Below are 23,774 nucleotides of genomic sequence, written 5' to 3' on the forward strand. Positions count from 1 at the left end.
GCTTATCTAGCCCTTTTTCCAATCTTGCCAAATGGTTCTTCAATTCCTTCAGCAAAATGCGTCTTCCTGGAGAATTAATCATGCACAGTATAAATACATATATCCATTTAAAGTTGTTGCTTTTAATTTAATCTGTAGTGGAGGTGGAGGCAGTTGAGTCTCCCAAGACAGCTTACCAGTTATGAAGGCTTATTTTTTTTTTAATAAGCTGAAGCTTTATTTTTTGAAACCCTTTTCACTGTCATAGCCAGAAAGAGAACTTGTGAGTGAAGCCTGTTGTGATATCACCTTCTGAGGGTGGACAGACTCCACCTACAGCAAAGGAAATGTTGCATTTGTCATTTTCTCGAGGTGGCTCTGTACCAACACTGAGACAATTATCTGAGTTCAAGCCCCATGTTAGCAAAAACTGACATATAGTACATTCATTTTTGGAGGTAGGAGTGTGACTGGCAGGAAAATAGCTGATTTCACTGACCTCTAGGTTTTCATCATTAGCCTTGGGAACTTATGAGCCATTAAAAAATAATAAAGAAGTCCTGTCAGTGTTCGACAGTTTCCATGATCTAAAAAAAAAGTCTCACACTTGACACTAAAATCCACTTTGTCATCCTACACCCACACCAAATTTTCTTACTGAGAGATGTAATACCAGTCCTCCACCCACTGACCACAATGGCTTCTCACTTTTACCATCGCAGAAACCAAGTTAATTTAGCTGATGGATTTTTTTTTCCATACAGAGTGGTCAATCCAGAGTTTATGTAGTGACGGTCTATGTGTTTTACTGGTTGTTGTATCAGGTCAGCAAAGAACAAATGCTCCTATTCTAAGTTCAAGTTAGTTCTCATTAAAAGGAAAAGAACCCAGTGAAACAAATTAACAGTTTCTAAAGGAGAGGGGAATTTCAAGAGTGCTCACTTGATGGGATTACCTCAGTTTTTTTCCTCACAGGATGATAACCACCCTACGCAAGCAGCAGTCCCTGATGTGTGGAAGCCAGATCTTGCAGCCTGGCTCAACACTTCTCAGCAGGGGAGAGAATATTGAATTTGGTCACCTCGTAGCTCAAGACAGAGCTGGAGGACAGGAAGTGTGAAGCAGAAGTAAATAGTATAACCAAAGCAGGAATCTAGGAAAAACAAAGACAAACACAAACAAACAAACAAAGCTAAAACAAAAAACAACCAAAAAACCCCAACACGATCTTCCTGCTCCTCCTGCCACCAGAACACAAGAAGGGTGGAAACAGTAACTTTTCCCGGTGCAAGTTCAGCCTGCTGACCCCAAAAGCAATTATCACCCTATGTTTTCTGAACCTCCTCCTCCAGTACCATTGGTAGCAACATCTAACCTGATATTCCTGCATTCTTGTGAAGAGAAGGAAAGTGAGGTGTTGAGGAAGATTTGCCTCTTCCTCAACAAGTGTCAGGACAACTTTTTTTATTTTGTTTATTCCCAGAGCTGCCCCCATTACCTGCTATATAAAATCACAACAGTTTTAGGCCTGTATGATACCAGTTGGTTTGGGGTTCCACAAATAAACTGTTTTATTGCTGTCTAACACACAGTGGTCACATAAGTGTCTCTAAAAATGCACATAAACTAGACAAGAGAATTTTGAGATAACTCATTGAGAGTATAAACCCATGATGAGAAAAAAACAGAGTTTAAAAAAAAATGCTCAGCTTCTTCATTAAGACCATGTCTTAGTTTTTAAAATGGAGTAAGGAAAAGCTTATTAATTTCTTAAAGAAAGTTCTCAGGGAAGGAGTTGGCTTGTTTGTCAAAGTGACTGACTGTTACAGATCATCATAATGTTTCTTTGAACATTCAAATGTGTATGTCTCAAAAAATATCCTGGTACAAATTTGTATGCCAAAATACAACCCTCATCTCTCTGCCTACACCCCCTGCCATTTCAGATTTCTGAAATGGCATAAGAAAAAAAGTACTTAGAGAAGCTCCAGGTTTATATTCTCCCCTCTATTATATTTCTTTATTACTAACATCTTTCCAGTTGCTTTTCTATTCAAACTTAATCAGCTGTGTTCTGTTAAATTTCTTTCAGATAAACCTTCCTCCCTACCACCCATGCTTCTCATCTTTTTGTGGCACTTCTCAGGACCTTTTTATTTCTTTCACTTACTTTTTAGGACAAAGTGATCAAACATTAAGACAATGTACACGACGAGTGAATGCAAGTGATTCTTATAGTAGCCTTAGTATTTTGTAAAGGATTCTTCATTCAATTTTAATTTAGCCTTCAGTTTCACTTGCCTTTTTTAAATCACTGCTTTACGGAGTTCCCATTGAAAGCAGAACCCTGTTACTTATGCCTCCTTTATGTTCTATGGGTGTGTTTGTCTTTGCCCTTGGTGAACATAAGATGGAAGAATGAGCTTAAAGACCCTCCCTATTTTCTAGCTTTCCATGAATTTTCTTCTGGACCAAATCAAACATTAAGTGGTGTACTGTAGTACTTCCGACTCTTAGTTAGCCATTCAGAATGACAGTCTCTTCATCCAAGGGCTCTTCTTCACCCAATTATCCAATTGCTTCCTTTTATGCCTACATCACGTCATCAAATATAGCTGAAATTAAGAAGTGAACCCACAAATAATAAAGAGTTATACAACCAGCTAGATGGCTATATTGTTTTATTGAATTAGTCTCTTGATCCACTGGAAACTAAGATGAAGAAATGTGAGACAGATTAGTGTGTAAGTCAGTGTGGCATTATTGACTTACATGGGCTGAGGAGAGCCGAGTACACAAACTCCTAAAATGAAAATCTATGGGAAGGAAATATTGGCATGTGAAGCATGGCACATTAGCAAACAATAATGAATTGAAATATTGTCATTCCCTTAGCTAAGCATGGGACTGAACAGAGTCAAATGCTTTATGAAGTCTTTGGGGTTCAGATGCCTAGATGGAATAAATCAATTTGTAAATCAGGTCCACTGGTTTTCTCTCCACACATCAAAACAAGTTACTCTTTAGTGTGATCTAAACCTGACTGATTTATTGAAGACAAAATAATTCTGAAATTTCTAAGCTCAATAAGAAAGTAAGTTAAAGATAACACCTAGGTCCTTCACAGTTCAGAGAACTGAAGGGTTGTACTAGTATGGATCTTGATTTCATCTCCATTTAATCCCAGGTCCTCTTAGAGGGATAACTTATTCTGCTTTATGTATACATAAATGTCCTTTAGGGCTCTGTTTATTTCTTTCTCTAGCCATATAGAAAATAATGAGGTCCCCAAAGAAAGCCTTAAGGGTCTCCTAAATAAGCAGGGAGGAAAAGCTGGCTGTCTTATGAGCTCTTGTGAAAATAGTAATTTGTTCATTAATCATAGAAGTAAAGCTTCATCACTGGAGAATTAAGCTAGCCTCACTCAATTGACAACAACAAACACACCTTCAACGTGAGCAAAACATTCATCACACTAAGCCTGCAAATTCCATATAATGGCACAGCATTAACCACTTCCTTTTTTATTTCATGAAGATCTTGCTTTATGCAGAAATTCTGACTGATCTAATTGCTTCCTCCCAAGCCCTGCAAAAGAGGGTAAATTGCACTGAATGAATTTAATGACCTTGGAAAGTGTGTTTAATACATTTCTACTAACTTCCACAGTGTATGCCTTTTGAAAGGGTTTTGAGCATGTAGGTTTCCTCTCATTATTAGCAACCACAGAAATTACTTTACAACACTGAAAGTTGTGTGAAATATAATGATTTGTGAGACTGAGCCAAACACCAGTACTTATTTAAGAATACACATGTTGTCGGAACTTCAACTCACAGTCAAAGGAGGGTCATTAATGGCCTCAGTTATCAGGTTCTTATCACCAATCCCCAGCTAAACATTGCTCTTTTGCAGTATTTGATTATTGCTAGGTTAGTTCCTATAACAAGCTTAGCAGCTGGTTACATGGGCTCGTGTAGAAAGGAGGGAGAGGTAGCTGAGATTCAGTTTACTAGATTTTAGGCTGCTGTGGAGTAATGCACTTATAGTAAATCGTACAAGTCTGTGTAATATGTAACATATTCTTATATCACTGAGCTGAAAGTTATCATTTAGAATTTATGATCCGGTGTTTAATATTACCCTCAGTATGAGATAACTATCTAGGATCTCATTTCAATGGACAAAGAAGAATCACAGTGCTTGACCTTGGGGTTTGCTTTGGGAACTACTGTGATACCCTTTATTTTGTAGGAAAAAATGCAGACAGTCACAATAATATAGGCTCTCTTTCCACATGCATAACTTATGTATAGTTTGAAATGAAAAAGTAAAACTCACTGTGAAGAAAAATATTTTTAAAATAACAGTATATGTTGAGTCTTTTTTATCTTAAGGAGATGTAAAGGGAGAATATAGAAGGGATGGAATCAGACTTGTCAGAGATGTGCCAAGAAAAACTCAAAAGGAACCAGTCATAAGATATGAGAATGACAAATCTCACTGGATGGAAGTAAATGATTTTTCAAGGAGGAGAAGCTGAAACATGGCTCTTGAGAGGGTGTGGGATCTCTGACTTTGAATAGTTTCAGAACAGCACCAGGCAGGAGATTAAGCAATCTGATTGAAATTTAAAGTTGGCCTGTGTTCAAGCAGGAGGTTGAATTAAAGACCTCCAGAAGTGCCGTCTAACCTGAATTAATCTATGATTCTATAACTCTATTATAAAAAAATTAAAATCTGGATAAACTCTTATCTCTATGACAAAGTGAGGATAACATTTATGACAATATTAAGAAAAGTAGTATTTAGGAAATGAGAGGAAATAGAAATAATAATAAACAAATAGTTATATCTGAATAAATATTTATATTAGGTAATGTCATGGTAGAAAAAAAGAAAGGTTCATGTCCGGCTGGGGTACTCGCGATGAGAAAGAATATTAGGAATAAACAAAGAAAACCAATTTCATATAAGGGTATTGATATATGATATTGCAATGCAGACCATGACATTGTAGGAAAAGGCAGAAATTTTCATTAGAAAGTCTTGTTCTGCATTTTCTTGTATGATGAGATCATAGCAGTCATGACAAAGGAACTCCTACTCCAGTAGAAACAAATAAATTAAAATCAGCTGATGAGGATGTTTTGAATCCATGAGTTTTTTGACATTTTCAGTCCCCCAGTGGAAGCTGCTTAATGAATTTACAAAATACTCAGGGAAGTCTAGAAGACTTCAGAAATACCTACGTTACACTAATATGTAAGAAGTTGTTCAGGAAAATTATAAGTATTCTACCGATACATCAATACTCAAAAATACTTAAAGAATTAAAAAGAGTGCATCCAAATGAGACAGAACAAAGAGTAACAGTAAAAGAAATTTCAGTTCACAAAAAACTGGTCAGCAATAAATTTTATCTTATGCATAGGATAATCAGAATACATCTGCCAAACAAACTCAAGGAAAAAAGGTGAAAAAATGCTATTTGATTTTACATGCTACTAGAACCAATTTTTTCCATTTCTTCTGCTTCACTCCCACTTCCAGATACTTTAAGTATCATAAATAACCATGTGGAGCCTTGTTTTTTCTTTCTATGAATACACAATTCAAATAGAAATGGATTTTTAAACAGCCAAATAACAGCTTGCTGGTCACAACAAGAAGCTTAGGTAGATCTGATTGATTGAGGCACTCTGTCCTGGAAAGCAGTAACTATGGAAAGTTCTTGGTCCTAGCGATTTGCCCTGAACTCCCACGGTGATACCTTGGTAACAGGACTAATGCAATCTTTATAAGTACAAATCCACACCTACAAAGAAGTAATAGAGAGATGAGTTTACCTCAACATAGAACAGGGGAGGTTGATTCTGGATCATTGTTCCCATCTAATGTTCACAGGTCAAAAAAGCATGTTGAAAGACCAGAGTGGGTGCAGAAAAAGAGATAAATTATTTGAGTGTAAGGGAATATGTGCAACAGCTAAAGACTTAAGCAGCTCAAAAAAGTATGTTGAGCTGATTTTGACCGTAAATATTTCCTCAAAGAGAAAATACTGGATATATAAATCTCCTGCACGTAGACATAGGACCAGAACCAAACCACTGGCAGAATCCAAAGAAGTCCAAGCTGGATAAAATATCATATTTATTTATTTGTTGATAATGACCAATTAACTTTTTAACTGTTCTGTAAAGAACAACAGAGGAATTGTAGTGTCTGAAAGAGGTGAAATCAAGACTTCCATCAAACATAGGTTACTGAGCTTATCGTTAATTTAATGGAATTTAACCATCTGTGGTGGTAAGGAAATTAGAAAATATGGTCTCCTTCTCTTTTCTATTTGGTATTAAATGCTCTAAGTTTATGTTCAAAGGTAAAAGTATCCGAGTGAAGCACTAATAATCATCCTGCAGCTTTATACTTTTCTTTGGTCTTATTAAGTTTTGAGAAAAAAAATCCCAGGCCTCAAGAACCCCAGGAATTTCCTTTTGTTCTGCACTTTTACTTTGCACATTGAAATTTTAATTTCAGAATAATCACTTAAAAAGTGAGTTCAAAATCACGTAAATCAAAATCCCAACAGGTCTCTACCCAATGTACCATATTCCAGCAAAAAAATGGCTTTAAACAAAGGCAGTTTCTATAAATGTTATTTATAAAATGAAAACTTTTTCTTATCAGAAGAAAACAGATTGTGAGAGGTCAAAAACCACTGAGGTTAAAAACACTGAGTTCAACCAGTCATCTACCCTTTAATGGGAACAGCTATACCATGTCACTTTAACTACTATTTTCCTCTTAGAGATCTTTCAGAACAGGTTAAATAAACTATTCTACCATTCCATCACCTTAACAGGATTTTTTTTCCTGTTGTCTGAGGTAGTTTTTATGTTTTCTTGATGAAGCTTAACTTTTTATTCTTGTGTTGCATCCATCATGGTCATGGAAGGCTGGTTTCTCCCCGTGTTCCTTGCACAATTATTCTCCTTATATTTGAATTAAATATCTCCACCTCTTCTCTTAGTTTTTTTTTTCAGCTTAAATAGCTGCAGTTTCTTTCATACTTTCTACAGAGATCATATTATCTAGATGACATAATCATTCTCATTTAAAATATTTACATAATGTCTATTATCATGTTTTTAACCCCTTGGACTATACTTCTAAATTAGAGATAGATCAGAATTGCCATCACCTAACTTCTAGGGTTTTATAGTTTTCCTGTTTTGTTTTGAGCACAAACATGCAGTTTCTTCTTAGCAAAACCCAAGAATTTTGGTTGTCTGGAATATGATTTCTTTACTGCTATGTCCTCCAGTATAAGAATATTTATTATCATCAAACAGCCATTTTTATGAAATATGCATTTGAAGTATGTTAATTAAAAAACAGGGCCTACTCATAGTTAAATCAATGCTAAAAACTCCTTGGGAATTCCATAGAAACAAATACCTGCAGTGCGGCAGGGCAACAATTTCTGTTGACTCTAATAGGATACAGGTAAAGTCTGCAGGCAAAATGCTAAAGAAGAGTTCAGAATATGTTAGGACAGCAGTAATGGCATGAAATATATTTAATTTCAATGACTGGAATTATTAAAAAACAGGAAGATACTATTTCTTCATAAGAAAATAAAATTTGCTGTCCCCCACAAGATAAGAGTAGGAAGTTTTTCTTTGCTAGGAGCACATATAACGTGTGTGGTATATACGCCTTACAGAGATGCTCTGCCTGCAGGTTATTTCAATCTCTTTTGGTCACAATTCATCATTATATGCCTGTCCTCTTCCTGACTCCAATCATTATCTATCCAAGCTTAGTAGCGGGTGCTTTCCTTCATGATTTACAGTGAATCTTGAAATTCCTGCTGTTTTACTCATGGACCTGACTGCAAAAGACAGGTAATCTGAGATTCTATATCCAGATATATACTACAGGAAAACTACTTGAAGAGTCTGTCTTAAATGATTCCCGAAGTCTTAAAAGAAAAGTAGAAAGGATGGCTTAGACCATGGTTATAAAGTAATGATGTAAGATATTGCAGTTTCTGAGAGAGAGTGTGCTTTTTTCTTTTTTTTAATTAACATTTTAAATTTGCAGTATTAAATGATGCATAATTTGAGGTTAAGGATTGCTTATACTCCTAGTTCCTATAAAGACCCAAATTAAGTCCTGGCTTAGTGAAGGAAATGACAACTTTGCCACTGATTTCTACAAGACCTAGGTTTTACTCTGGTATGTGTTACAGTGGACTGTTAGTCTGAAATATTATTAAGCCCACAGCTTCAGTTTTTGCATTTTCTGTTTTTTGATGGATTTATTGCAGGATACCATACAATAACAAAGAGACGTATTCAGCAAGATGCATAGAATGAGATGATAGAGGAAAAATAAACTTTTGTTCCTCTATAGAAAGAACTTGTTTCTTACTTACTAGTGCATTTCTCCTAAGTGACAAACAGGAAAGACTGGCAGATTCAAATTAGAGGTTAAGCAAAGGGTTGCTAAGAAGAACAAGAAACAACTACCTTTGTTTAAAAATAGAATTAGAATGAAGCTAGCAACCAGAGGGAATTGACATAAAGCAGACATGAAGGAAATTGAGAAGGTTCTTTTATTACAGTTAAAACACAGAAGAAATGAAAAAAAGTCCCTGCTTTACAAGGTTCCAGTTCTGCCTTCAGCCAAGCATAAAAGCTGGTGGTATCAAACCAATTAAGATTAAAATGAAACTTACGGCAAATGGAGATCGTCCATTCCATGATATCTTTTTTGCGTCTGCATCTTATGGCAATGTAAATGTACAAAGCTTTATAAAATGTATTACCTCCATACAAGATGGCCAGTTAAAAGGCTAACACGCATTAGAATTTCAAAATTGAAGCAAAACTAAAAAACATTTTACTTACAATTAACTTTATGGGTTTGGTTGTTATTCAAATTAGACTCTCTGATTCATCTTCTCTATTTCATTTGCAAAGATCTCTTGATTCAACACTGGCGCCAGAGGAGGAGAATGTATTTCAAGCACTAGTGTGGGGGAAAAATGGATGCTGCAACAGGAGAAATGGTAATTTCACAGAGCACCTCACACTGTTACAAGATGCTAAGGTGTGTTGGAATTTTTCACTTTATGGCTTGCATGTACTCATCAGTTCTGCTTTTAGTAAAGATTGCTCAGATTCCACAGTAAGGACTACTGTTGATTAAAAATAACCATATTCGTTGTGACTCGGCTTAGCAAATTATCTTTTGAAATTGATAATTTCTAGATATAGTCAAACAACAGAATTCTTTCCTGTGGAAAATTGTCTTTTTGATGAAAATCCTGAAGGTTTTGTTATCGCACAAAAATTGAAAGTTTGAGGAGAGCAGACGTTGTAGACATGTGTCTAATGAAAACACAGTTTTCTGTCCAAAAAAGATCTTACCACATATTTGGCAGACCCTAATACATTCTTTCTTGCTTTGTGCCTAGCTTTACTTTCCTTTGACACATTACTGAGAAAGTTGTAAAAAGATAGAATCTAGAGCATTCAGACTCCCTTAATCTGTCTTGGTCTAGTTCAGGACAAGGCACAATACATAATTATCAATAGTTCACAGCATCTGGAAATATATAACAGATGGAGTCTTCCTTTAGCATTGATGACTTCTGGGTACAGGGGAGACATAATAACTCTGAAATGGTTTCCCTTGCTCTGAAATGCTAAACGACGACATGCAGTTCCTTAGTAAATGTGGGTTTGCTAAAGGTCTCCTGCAGCATTCTGAAAAATTACTTTCTATGGATGGGCAGGTCCACAGGTAAAGGGATTTGAGCTGGATTTCATCAGTGCACTAATGACACAAAGCAGCTCATTTTCTCTGTTCATGGCTGCAATTAGTATGTAGATAAAAATCAGATGGTGGGAAAAATCATTAGAAAGAGCAGCCTGATCCGTGTGCTGGATTCCTGCTGTTCAAAGCTTTGCTACCCTTCAGTTTGTAGGTATTTGTTCTTGACCTGCTCAGAGTCCAGAAACTACTGTTTCTCATTTATACTTACTAAAACGATTTAGTTTTGGTCCAGACCTTGTAATTTTATTTATCATGACCTTTGGTGTAGAGGAGCTTAATCGATTAGGTCCATGGTAGTCCTTGAACATCACTCAAAAATTGCAGAGCTCTTTGCCCTGGCTATTAAATAATGATTAATCTTTTCTCTGTTGACTTTGTTTTTTTTCCATGTTTTCCGATGTAGGTCAGGGCACTATTGCTGACCGTTAGAAAAGGAAAAAAGAATAAACACATTAAGTTTCATAGTATTGCCATTTTTCATGTAAACCCCTAGTTATTTTTACAGGTAGCAAGTATGAGCTCAAAGTCAACCATACTAGCAATAAGCAAGATGGTCTGTTGACAGCATATCACAGTGACATGCTACTAACAGCTAGAAACAAGCTGGAAGCTTGGTCAGTCACTACATATTTATCCCAATCTCAATGAATTTAATTTTAAAAGAATCCACAGTATTCATCTCAATGTCCTTCTGCAACAACAGATCCCATAGGTTTCCTGGGGACTTCAGGTAAACCAACTCCTAGTACTCTAATTTAAATACAGAGGCAGCATACTTACTTCAGAGCTGATGTCAGGAAGATCTGGACTGGAAGGACTCAAGATGCAGTTTTATGCTCTATCTTTTCTCTCATAATAAAAAAAAAAAAAAAAGTCAAAGATGTGAACCATCGAATGAACCAAATTGCTTTCTTTCGTGCTATGACACTACTTACAGTGATATCAAACCGAAATATATTATCATGTCTAGCTAGAAGATACAGAATGTTTTATTCTTGTACACAATGGATGTGTTCTGCAAGAGGAATCAAGACAGAAGCTGAAGGCAAATGAGAATATTGAAATATATGAAAACCCTTCATATCCACCTTTACTATAATAACAGTCTATCCAAGTGATTGAGGCTTGCTTCTCATGAAGGGTGCTGCATCAACATCTGGTTTTCTCTTAAGAAAGGAACTCACTTCAACTCTGCCATGACATTAATTTAAGAAAGATTATTCAAACTTTCCCTGTAGTTCTTTCTTTATATGCCATTAGTCAATGCAATCAAACGTGGCATGCTACGTGTCAGTAATGACCCATGTATAATAATGTCTAAGTGTCAGTAACTATAAGTAAAATCAAGGATAAGTCTAATAACGTATTGAGAAGATAATCTTCAGTGTAAGCAGTCATTTTTTCCTTCTACAGTGGAGTCCTAACACTAAATCAATTCCGAATGTATGAAATGCATGATCAGTTTAATTTCCCTTAGTGTTGTTTTAATTGCTGATATTCCTGGAGAAACAAACAAACAACAACAAAATGAAACAAAACAAAACAACAAAACCAAAACCAAGTAAACAAAGAAAGAACCCAACCCAACCAACCAAATGAACAAAGAAACAACTAAAACAATACCACCAAAAAAAAGAACCAACCAACCTTCCAACAAACAAAAAAGAAACAAAAAAACCCACACACAAGCAACCAGAAAAATCAGTATTAAAGAAAAAACAGACAGAGGCAAAATTCACATCTGAATTATAGATGCTGCTTAAGCCCAAAACCTGACTTGAATTGTACCTATAAAATCAAGGACTAGCACTTTTCAACACTCCTACTTCATGTATAGAGAGGAATGAATATAGACTAATCTAAATTGTAATTTCATAGGTTGTTTACACTGCATAAATAGGGTACAGCAGCTGTTTGAAAGGCAATTTGAACTAAAAGGTCTCTGCATTGAATCCTAAAGTGTTTATATTCAGTTTTTTGCATTGTGTTCTGTTTTCAGAATAATTGGTGAATTTGTTAAATCGCTGGTGTACTTGTTAAAGTTTAAAGGAAATATAATATTGCAGGAATACTGGCTACCCTTAGATTCTCTCCTTGACTCTAAACATTTGTAGCTAAATGCAGAACCTGTGACATAGATGTCGTTACTGAACTGAAACAAACTGCAGCAAATTCTTGTTTAAACTCCATAAGCCATGATTATTATACTATACTTGTAATGAACCAAGACCACTTAATAACACTGCAAGGACACATTTCATAGTGTGTAATAGTTTTTACTGTATGTATGATTTCACATGTCATTAGCCAGAATTTTCAGATGTGTTCTGAGTAGTTTATAGGAAAAACACTAACATTCTGAAACAAGATTATTAACCAAATCAATATCACAATATCACTGAGTTTTTTGTTTTTTTTTTTTTTTTTTCTACTTCATATTGGTAACTGCTGTAGCAAGACCAGAACAATATTATCTTAATGTATCATTCTGGATGTCTGTAATGCTAAACCAAAAATCCCATCTCTCACCAGAGGTTGAGGTTTAACTGAAGTTTTATTCAAGTTTCTGGGCATGATAACTCATTTTTCTCTTTCAGGTAAGAAGTTTTACAGGAAAAGAAACTATTTTATTAGCAAGACCTGAGCCACAGGACCATCTTTAAGCAAGGAACCTAATTGGATATTAAGAAAAATTTCTTCATAGAAAGGGTTGTCAAGTACTGTAACAGGCTGCCCAGGGAAGTGGTTGAGTCACTGTTCCTGGAGGGATTTAAATGATGTGTAGATTAGGTTTTTAGGAGTGTGGTTTAGTGCCAGTTTTAGGTTATGACTGGACTCAATGATCATGAGGGTCTTTTCCAACTAAAATGATTCTACGATTCTATGATTCTATGATTAATTAAGATCGTGCCATGTTTCTCTTATCCTGCCTTCTTTCCACCCCCCTGACATTCCTGGTTTCATGATGAGTTCAAACAGACCAAACTTATAATACCTTATGAACAACTCACTTTTTCTTGAGCCATTTCCTTCCTGCATTCTGAATTCTGCATTCCTAATTGCTCAACAGCATTACTTCAACAACAAATAAACAGTGTCCAATTCTTCCGCCTTTCCTTCTTCTCTAGTAAGGGCTTACTCCATTAAGATATGAGCTAACATGAGGACTGGAGTCCTTCAGGGAAAGGAGAATGTATTCTGGAATAAGAACATAAAACTGTGTGCAGGGTAGGATCTGCAACTTCCCATTCTATTGACAGAGCAAGTATAGGAAGGAAATAAAACCAGGTGGAATTTTGGTCAGGACTGCCTGCCCTAAGGAAACACTTCTAATTAGTATTTTTATCTGTCTGTCTTTGAGGAAAATAGAACTGAATGCTGAAAGGTCCTAGGGGTGGGAATTGGTGTGGAGAAGGTAGGTAAGTATCTGTTTCAGTGACTAACAATTGGGTTACAAAGATTTGGGAGATCTGCAACAAGTAGGGAAAGCAAAGCTGTGTTTATGTCTTTTGGTGAATATTGTAATAACACTTAGACCAGTGAGAAAAGAAGTAATAAATTTGACAGAAAATTTTCATAGATATTTATCTAATCATGTGTATTCCTTATTAGAAATGCTGACTTTAGACTCTCCTGATAATTATCTTTGAGCAAGCATTCAATTTTATGATTGCATATGTGATATGATAGAGTGCTAATATATTTTGCCCTTGGGTGACTGAAATACTGTTATTTAGCCATTGTTTATGATCATTCACACCTTACAGGTTTAGATATGTTGTGAAATCCCTTAAATGATAAAGTTCTTTCTCTGATTTCAAGAGATCTGGAAGTCATTTTTCTTCATTTGGATATTAGTAATTTATTTGTATTGTATATGAAGGACCAGTAAAAAGAGTTAGAGAAACTTTGATTGAAAGGGTTGTTTGCGTGGTTATATCCTCATCTTGAAAAGAATTATGTTCTTGATTAACTTCATTTCTATGAGCAATCCTCTTTTATGTTCACAGACAAGAAATTAGATTAAGATAATGTGTTATTATTTGCAAATTAAAAATTAGAAGGCGTTGTAATTTTTTTTTTTTCTGTGTGTGTATAAGCAGAAAAATATCTACAAATAACAGAAAAAAGGAAGGGGGAGCTTTTCTTCTTTTCATACACTTCATTTGGAGGATTCAAAAATTGAGAAGTTTAGCAAAATCAAATAAGTTACTTTTGCAATTTTCCACAAGAATAACGCTGTGGACCTCACTTTAGATAAAAGCATTATCTCACCAAGCAAAAGTTCGATGAGCTTTGCTCTGAGACATAGTGAAAGACTTTTCTCTTTATCAGGATGATAAAAAAAATCAAAAGACATACGGGTTTGAGTTTGGACATTTAGTATAAAAGTAGATAGAATGCTAATGTAATCTTAGAGGATTGATTTAATTGCAGATGTATTACTCTCTTAGAGTAATTCGGGATCAATTTGGACACATGCTGCAAAATAGTTTCTTTCTTTAGGAGTTGTCCATCTCAGGGTAGGCATTTACTTTCCTCAGATCACTCTGTACTCCAATAATATGGAGAGAAATAAGCACTGCTAACTTGCAATTCAGTTTATTCTGGAAAATCTGGACTATTTGTGGTGAATTACCTTCCTGGGCTTTTCTATTTCTTTCTAATGGCTACAGAGAAAAATCCAGAAATGAACTATGAATGGCCATGCTGTACATGTGCTGATTTACTCTTTGGATATTGAATGGTCAGAAAATAATCAGAGCTCACACTTGTATAACTGGTAAGACACAGGTCTTTTACTTGGCCTGTCTGTGAGCTGGAGATTTATAACGCCAGAGCATTTGACTTGACACTGAAAGCATTCAGTTTCTCTTGCCAGTACTAGAAACATTATGAACTCTGTGATGCTTGATAAGAGTTTTGCTTTCTGTAGTATTAATTGTAGGCATTTTTCACAGGTTTTATCCTTTTGCACGCTATTTGCATCTCTTTGGCATGATTAAAAGAATGAGTAAAATCTCTTTGGTTTGTAGCTGTTCACACAAGTGTCCACTCTTTGACTCAGTTTCAAAATTGTTTATGGCATTTGAAATGTCCTAGGATATTCTGCTCCTCCTCCAGTTGCTACTGCAGAAGACCACTATCTCTTGCATACCCTGTTTTATTTGTCATCTCTGTGTCAACATAGCAGGTACCTAAGAAGCCTCAAATAGTTTTAGGTTTGAGTTTTATACACTTAATAAAGCCAGGTTGACAGTTATACATACAGGTGTCTGGATATAGACTCCTGAGCCTTTTGATTAGACCTTCATTACATAGCTTGAATCTTCATTATGAGTGTGAACACAAGGCAGCTGATTTATCCCTACAGAACTACAAGTTGCTTTGCACTATCTGAGACATCCTCATGGGACTGGAAAATATAACACAAGAACTATGGGAAAACTGCATCTCTCCAGCTTGGAAAATAACAGCTTCTTAAACTGCCTCTGCACAGAGAGCTGAATTAAACATCTACCTGACAAGTAAATCCCTAAATTCCACTCCAATTTTTTTGGTTTGCAGTATTTCAAAACTACTGCAATAGAAGGAACTGTAGGGGGTGAAAGCAACCGATTGGGTTTTATGAGACCTGATATAGTCCTGTCCAGTATGTTTCAGGAGGCTGTATCTTACCATTACCCAACTGTTGAACATTCAAGAAATAGCCAGTCATCTTGTTGGCAGAAATAAAAAAAACTTTTGAAAAATATGTGGTCAGTCTTTGGTGCAATTCAGTCACCTAGACACAGGTGTCTAGTTCCATGTAAGCATTCTATAAGCTTCCAAACATCCACCCTTCTGTGGCAGCTGGATACCAGTTGGGAGACCTTAGGGCACCTCAAATGGCACTATGTGCCTACACTCAGGAAAATTTTATCACCTCCTCCAAGTCTTCAGGTAAATAAAATTAATGGTAAAAGCACTTAGAGACAGGAGGATTTTTAATTGATTCTGTTTATCACTTATTATTAAAATATAGCTTAACAAGGCAGACAAAGCAGAGTGCCTGTATCCCATTATCTTTTTATGTTCTGGAAAAAAAAGCAAAAAAACAGACAATGCACAAAAAGTGTCTAAAACTGAGCAGCTTGTGGTTATGTTGCTATAGTTACAGGATGATCAGAGGCTTTGCTAAGCCAGAAAAAGAAATGAGCAGTTTCAAATAGTTTTGCACCCAGTCACTGCAGATAGTGCTACACTTCCGAGTACGCAGTTTCGGTCTGCAACACATTGGCAAAATGCAAAGAAACCACTTGTCTCCTGAAATTTCTTATGAACAAAAAAACCTATTTTCACTTTATATCTGAGAATTCCTATGTATATTACAAATAAGAAACACAGTTGCAATTAATAGACATAGTCAGAAAATGGTTTTGTTTTTCTCAGAATAGTTATTTTTTTTTCATTTTTCATTTCAAAAAGTAGTATTTGACGTTGTAGCTAAAGATGAAAAACTTCTGCTTTCTAGCTAAAATCTGTTATCTATAAATATATGTATATATAAACCTATAATATCTTTCAATTACATACTTATGTTTCATGAGAATAAATACAGCCATGTCAAATGGTTGTTAGGAAAATGGTCATTGAAATGGTCATTTTGAAAAGAACAAACTAACAAACCAACAAACAAACAAACAAACAAACAAAATCCAGGTTCATCACTAGAAAAAAATATCATTAAAAATACTGATAAGTATTTTCTTTTCAAAAATAATTTCAATATAGATTATGGGTAAAAATGCTCACCCAGAGATGTCAGTGCCAGAGACTACAACACAACTTGGAAAGTCCTAATGGGAATCAGTATGGAGAAAGAGAGGCAAGGAGTTGCATTTACACCAGCTGTCAGTCTGTGCCTAAACTTTTATCCCTTCATTATAAAAAAACTTATTATTTTATAAAAATTCTTGCTTTTTAATTATATTTCTCTAAATGAATGAAAAGTTTTTGCACCTAAATGTGAAGACTACAGAAAACCAAACTTTAACAAATTATATTCCTAATACTCTGAATGCCTCTTCAGTGAATTCTCACACAGACAATGAAGCACCTGCTGCTCCTAAACTTGTTCATCTTTCTTTGTATATTGAAGTGTGTGGTGCAAATCTTCTATTATTTCACTTTAGCTTATTCTGCTGTAAGTGTATCCTAATGCCATCTAAAAAGACTCCACTCAATTAAAATCTGTACTCTCTTACAAAATATCATTATAGGGAATGGCTACCTCCTACTGAAATCAGTAAGATGGCAAAGGGAGTTAATTCAGGCTTGAAAGAACTTTGGTTTAAAATTAAGAAAGAAAGAACTTGAGCTGAAAAAGGCAAGGAGATTGACTAGAGTTCATCTCTCCAGGACCTGACTAAGAACAGGTTGGAGGGCTGGACCCAAAGAGTTGTGGTGAACAGAGCCAAATCCAGTTGGCAGCTGGTCATGAGTGGTGTTCCCCAGGGCTCAGTATTGGGGTCAGTTCTGTTTAATCTCTGTATCAATGATCTGGGTGAAGGGATTGAGCACACCCTTAGCAAGTTTGCAGATGATACCAAATTGGGTGGTGTGACAACCTTGAAGCACTCCCCCCATGCTTAGCAGAACAAAGACCTTATGCCTTAAACGTCCAATTTTTGTTACTTTGGGAGGAAGAGATAGATGACACCTCATCTTATCTTTCCCGAAGTTTTATGACCATGAAGGCAGACACCTTGGAAGATAAGGACAATTAACAATGTTGCTGTGAAAGGCCTCATGACCTAATTGGGATGATAGAGATGAACCATCTGTCAGACACCCAGCTACCAGAAGAAACCACGAACCAATAGCTACCCCTGACGGGCAAGACAACTCACTTCTGGTCAATACCATGAACTTTCCCCTACTTTGAAGACCCCAGATCCATTTCCAGAAGAGTCTTCCTAATTAGCAAGAAGAGCGAGCAGAGGGAGGAGACGAACCGTCTTCTCCTATCTCGCATGTAAATGAACTGAGTTATAAAACAACCTCATATATGATAAAGGGTGGCAGCATGTAAATCTTCAACGCGTCCCCCGCCTCCAGAGATCATCACGGGACCAATGTACCTGTGGAGTGGTGATATCTTACTCTCTTTCTCTCTCTCTCTCATATCTTAGTTTACATCTTACCCTCTCTCTCTCTCTCTCTCTCTCTATCTCAGTTTTCCTTCTCTCTCTCTCTTTTGTTTTTTTTCCTTTTTTCTTGAATATCACAGTATCACAGAATCACAGTATGTTTGGGTTTGGAAGGGACCTCGAAAGATCATCTAGTCCAATCCCCCTGCTGGAGCAGGAACGCCTAGGTGAGGTCACACAGGAACATGTCCAGGTGGGCTTTGAATGTCTCCAGGAAAGGAGACTACACAACCCTCCTGGGCAGCCTCTTCCAGTGCTCTGTCACCCTTACTGAGAAGAAGTTTTTTCTCAAATTTAGGTGGAACCTCTGGTGTTCCAGCTTGATCCCATTACTCCTTGTCCTATCATTGTTTGCCACTGAGAAGAGCCTGGCTCTATCCTCGTGGCACTCACCCTTTATATATTTATAAACATTAATAAGGTCACCCCTCAGTCTCCTCTTCTCCAAACTAAAGAGACCCAGCTCCCTCAGCCTTTCTTCACAAGGGAGATGCTCCACTCCCTTAATCATCTTTGTTGCCCTATGCTGGACCGTCTTCAGCAGTTCCTTGTCCTTCTTGAACTGAGGGGCCCAGAACTGGACACAATATTCCAATGTGGCCTCACCAGGGTGGAGTAGAGGGGAAGGAGGACCTCTCTCTATCTACTGACCACTCCCCTTGTAATACACCTGAGGATGCCATTGGCCTTCCTGGCCACAAGGGCCCAGTGCTGGCTCATGGTCATCCTGTTGTCCACCAGGACCCCCAGGTCCCTTTCCCCTACACTGCTCTCTAATATGTAATTTCCCAACCTATACTGGAACCTGGGGTTGTTCCTGCCCAGATGCAGGACTCTACACTTTCCCTTGTTAAATTTCATCATTTTAAGTTCTGCTGTTAAAGTCTTGTTTTGTATTATAGTTACTAATTGTTGCTAATCCATCATTTGTAGAAGTACTTTTGCTGCCAAAGTATTGATAAGTTTTGTGATATTATAACATACTTTTGCCAAGTCACTAATCACTGTAATTTGTATTCTACCACATGCTTTTAGTAAATTCGTAATTGGACCCCCAGAGTGACTGTCTGTCATTCACTTCACATTGCTGCACAGAATTACCCAGAGCTAACTCACACCTGGTCTCATCTGTTGAGTCAGGGCACAGGTTGCCTTCAGAGTTAACTCATCCCTCATCCCATCTGTTGGGATGGCACAGGTGGGAGTGTTAATCTGCTGGCGGGTAGGAAGGCCATACAGAGGGATCTGAACCAACTGGATCATTGGGCTGAGGCCAATTATATGAGGTTTAACAAAGACAAGTGCTGGGTCCTGCACTTGGGTCACAACAACCCCAGGCAGTGCTACAGGCTCAGGGAAGAGTGGCTGGAAAACTGACTGGAAGAGAGGGATCTGGGGGTGTTGATCAACAGCTGGCTGAATATGAGCCAGCAGTGTGCCCAGGTGGCCAAAAAGGCCAACAGCATCCTGGCTTGTGTCAGGAATGGTGTGGCCAGCAGGACTAGGGAAGTGATTGTGCCACTGTACTTGGCACCTTGAATCCTGCGTTCAGTTTTGGGCCCCTTATCATAAGAAGGACATTGATATACTGGAGAGAGCGCAGAGGAGGCGACAAAGCTGGTGAGGAGCTGGAGCACAACTCTGATGAGGAGTGGCTGAGGGAACTGGGGTTGTTTAACCTGGAAAAAAGGAGGCTGAGGGGAGAGCTTCTCGCTCTCTACAACTACCTGAAAGTATTTTGGAGCATGAAGCTTGTTGGTTTCCTCTCCCAAGTAGCAAGTGATAGGTCAGGGGGAAATGGTCTCAAGTTGCACCAGGAGAGGTTTAGATTGGATATTAGGAAAAAATTCTTCACAGAAAGGGTTGTCAGGCATTGGAACAGGCTGCCCAGGGCAGTGGTGGAGTCACCATCCCTGAAGGGGTTTAAAAGGTGCTTAGATGAGGTTCTTAGGGACATGGTTTAGTGCTAGAATTAGGTTACGGTTGAACTCGATGATCTTGAAGGTCTCTTCCAACCAAGATGATCCTATGATTCTATTCTATGATTCTATGATTTAAAGCACCCCAAAAGGGGTATGAAAGATGATTATGCTGCAGTCCACTAGCCCTTTCCACATATGTCTTGCTCATGGGGCTTGTAGGTTTCTGCAGGCTGATGGTCCTGCTTTGAGCAGAGGGATGGACCCCCAGCAATCCCTTCCAGCCAAATTATTCTATGATGTATGCTGTCTCTCAGCTATCCTGACTCTCTTGGACTATGATACTTAAAGTTTTACTGACCTTTGCTTTGGAAAAAGAAGAGCAATTGAAATGCCTACATGCTAAATTAGACTTGGCCTCCAAACAAAGGCTAATGTCTCAGACCATATCTAACAAGTTCAAACTTGCTAGTTATTCAAATCCAGGCACAGGCTGACCTTTGTAAGAAAAGCTTAGGCTTCTGCTGACCCATACATCTTCTTGTCTCTGTGACGTTTCTGGTATTATGACAAGAGAGCCACATATATTTTAACAGACCATCACCTACAGCAAGAAAATGGGCCCCTGACCTCAAACTGCTCCTAGTTACAGTAAGCAGGATTCTTGGATTTGGTTCAGTAGTGCATCCTTGAATTTCTAATACTGTGTGAGGTGCAACAGGACTTGGAAGACATACATATGGTGAAGTAAGTACAACACAGAACAAACAGCAGACTTGCACCCCTCAGCAGAGTTATATGAAGGCCAAACAGGGAGCTTAAAGTGAACTCTAGATGCCTACACTTAAGTAGCTGAATTGAACCAATAATTAATACAGGTGGAGAGGACAGGACTCACATGTCTGTGTCTAGGTGTCTAGTGTCATATTAAGATTCTTGTTTAGAATTACTTTAACACAATTTCTTCTCCTCCAGAATGAAACTCGGTGACTCTTTCATGAGGGTACCTGGTGCCATTTGAGATGTCTCAGGGAAAACAATGTGTTCTCCTGCTGCTGTTCCAGAGGACTGCTGGTCTCCCAGAGGTCTGATGGCATATTCACAGGCCATATATGAATGTCATAGATGCTCTAGACCACCATCATGGCATTTGTTACAATTCAGTTGCATAAATATAGGTCCATTCCTCTCCCAAATTAGAAGTCCCACAGGAGATAGCATAGACGTGCAAAACAGGGCAAGACACATTCAATTTCAGCCTACTATATATCCCAAGCTATTAAAGACAGTGATAGACAGGCAAAGGCCAAAATAAGAAGACTAGCTGATGAGTTTTCAGAGAAAATGCACAATGGTTTGCAGGTGAGATAATCACTTATCTCATAGTGTTCTTAGAGTTTCTGAAGACCTTTGAATGGAAAACTGATGCTATTAATTATGCATGCATTACAGATTTACTATTAGGCCAGAAATTTTTCAGGCATAGAAAAATATCACCAAGATAGTTCATATTTCAAAGGAGATACAAGAAACCCTGCAAGAGTTATCAGTGGGATAATGTGCCTTAGGGGTAGGGAGGTGAGAAATATCTGTTGTCTTACGGTAGAGGATATTTGTTCCATGTAACCTGGATGTTTCAAGATGTTTGTACTGATCTCTTAGCACAAAGTAAGTTAACTGTGATAATTGCAAAAATGTGATTTTTTCCTACAAATGCTTTGCTGCTTGAAAGCTAAATTTATTTTATGTTTCTTATTAATTTGCTTTCTTATTAATCTGAGCAAAAAAATTGAGAAACTGAAACAGAACTATATAGGGATAACATAGCCAATACTAAATCAGTTTGTACAGAACCAGTTTGTACTTACTGTACTTCTTCCAAAGCTAAATTCTCAATTTAATAAAAAATATATGAAAACACCACAATAATAATTTTGAAATAAAAGATATGTGTCATGCAAAGTAATGCCCAAATTGTTCTGTTGGTCTATAATTTCTTAGCAGCAGCTCTCCCATTCTACAAGCCTATTATTTGTAGGAGAATTAAACAGCTTCATCAGATGACTTAACTGACTCTGAAATTGTAGTATGAGGAAAAAAGTGGGAGTGAAATGCCAGGCTATCAATTGAAACATTACTCTAACAATGTCCGAGACGATCAGAGAACAAAAATGTCCATACTCCCACTCCGAACCACCAATTAGGGAAAAAACGTTCATCCATTATCATGAGCAAATTAGGCTAGAAATTTCCACTGGAGATAATTTGAAATTGGAATTTTTTGTTTGCTTGCTTGTTTCAGCTGGCACAAGTTATTAGATTGACAGAGTTGTTTCTTCTTTCCTCATTTCTTCTCCTTCTTATGTGCACTCCATAATACTGGAGTAAAACTGGACAGAATTCCAAAAGTATTTAGGCTCCTAACTTCAGTTAGATTATTAAATACCTAAGACATCTAATGTCCATTCTTAAAAGCTCAGGTTTTCTTATAGTTCTGCATAATGTTTATTATTTTGCGGAAGAATAGCCCAAGGCCAAAAATGAGGCTCATAAAAAGTTACAAATAAGCATCATGACTGATGCTCTGAGCAAGACTACACTTTATAATTAAGAGCAGGCAGCAATAGCAAAGACATAGAATATTTTCTCTATGGGTGTATTTTGAGTTCATTTTATACAAATTCCAGAAACAGGAGAACAAACCTCTAATCAGTTGCACCCTTGACCATAGAAGACACTTTAAGATTACTGATCTTCAGCTACCTCTCCAATACAGCATGGTCCTGTGGTCCTTACAGGTCCTGTGTCATAAATGTCACCTTAGGGTACAGGTAACCTTAGGAAATTAAGTTGAACCTCAAGTGCCTGAGCTTATTCCTGCTTTTATTACAAAACTGGGCTTAGGAATATCAAAATAGTTGTGTTTGGCAACAAACGGTTGAATTAGCAAAACAACCATGGCTAGTGGATATTGCTGCTAGTAAAGGAAGAATCAGAGGGTTATATCTCTCAGAATCTAAAGTCATTGCCCTCACTCATTCCTTCCAACACCTCGTTAGAAGCAGGTAGCACACCCTGATTGACTACTTCACCTCCAATCCAAGATCTTCCCTTCATCCTCTCCTAATTTTGCCAGAAGTCACTCAGCCCTGTCCCCCCCACATCATCCCTGAGATAAAACAAGCACAGACAATAAAGTAAAACTCCACAAACCTCAAATTTCTGCAGAATTCGTGAACTGAATCTACTCTGTTATGCAGTATAATGACAAAGTAACTCTGTTGGATTCTCTAACAAAATGTACCCTCACTAGTGTAAAACTGACAGCCTAAGATACATTTATGGCAACTAATACTATAAGATCTGGACACTTCACATACTTTATGATATCCCACAGAGGTAAAGAAGGAAGAATTATTTGACAGCTGGGAGTAAGAGGCAGAGAAAGGCAAAATGACTTATCTAAGATAAAATAAAACATTTGTGACAGAGAAGGAAGATAAACCCAGGTCTCCTAATTTCCACACTTATGTTCTAGCCCCTAAATAATTCTGCTGCAAGCCTGAAATCTTGGTGCTCTCATTGATTCTGCATGTTTTTAAAACAAGATTTTCAGTATTGTAAAGTTTATGTGTTGGCTGAAGTTCCTCTCAATTGAACTAAAAAAGAAAAAAAAATAAGGTTTTGTCAAAGAAGGTACCACAAAAGGTATTTAACCAAGAAGATCTTCACTAATTCAACCTGATCTCATTAAAAGCTCAAACTCACATTTTTGCACTCTGCACACACTTATTACCCAAGAAATACAGGACTCTAACAAAGTTAGCTGAAATAT

At 37.2% G+C, this 23,774-nt stretch overlaps 1 long non-coding RNA gene across 1 annotated transcript in view; it reads left to right on the top strand.

Annotated features, from left to right (window-relative positions):
- LOC139827111 (uncharacterized) overlaps nucleotides 1-23,774 on the top strand; it is a 49,853-nt gene that overhangs the window by 21,592 nt on the left and 4,487 nt on the right. Inside the window, exon 2 of the long non-coding RNA XR_011737307.1 lies at nucleotides 8,970-9,099. This is a non-coding gene — a long non-coding RNA (uncharacterized lncRNA). The remainder of the gene's footprint in view (nucleotides 1-8,969; nucleotides 9,100-23,774) is intronic.

Source organism: Patagioenas fasciata, chromosome 1 (genome assembly GCF_037038585.1).
Source record: "Patagioenas fasciata isolate bPatFas1 chromosome 1, bPatFas1.hap1, whole genome shotgun sequence".
NCBI classification, from domain to species: domain Eukaryota; kingdom Metazoa; phylum Chordata; class Aves; order Columbiformes; family Columbidae; genus Patagioenas; species Patagioenas fasciata.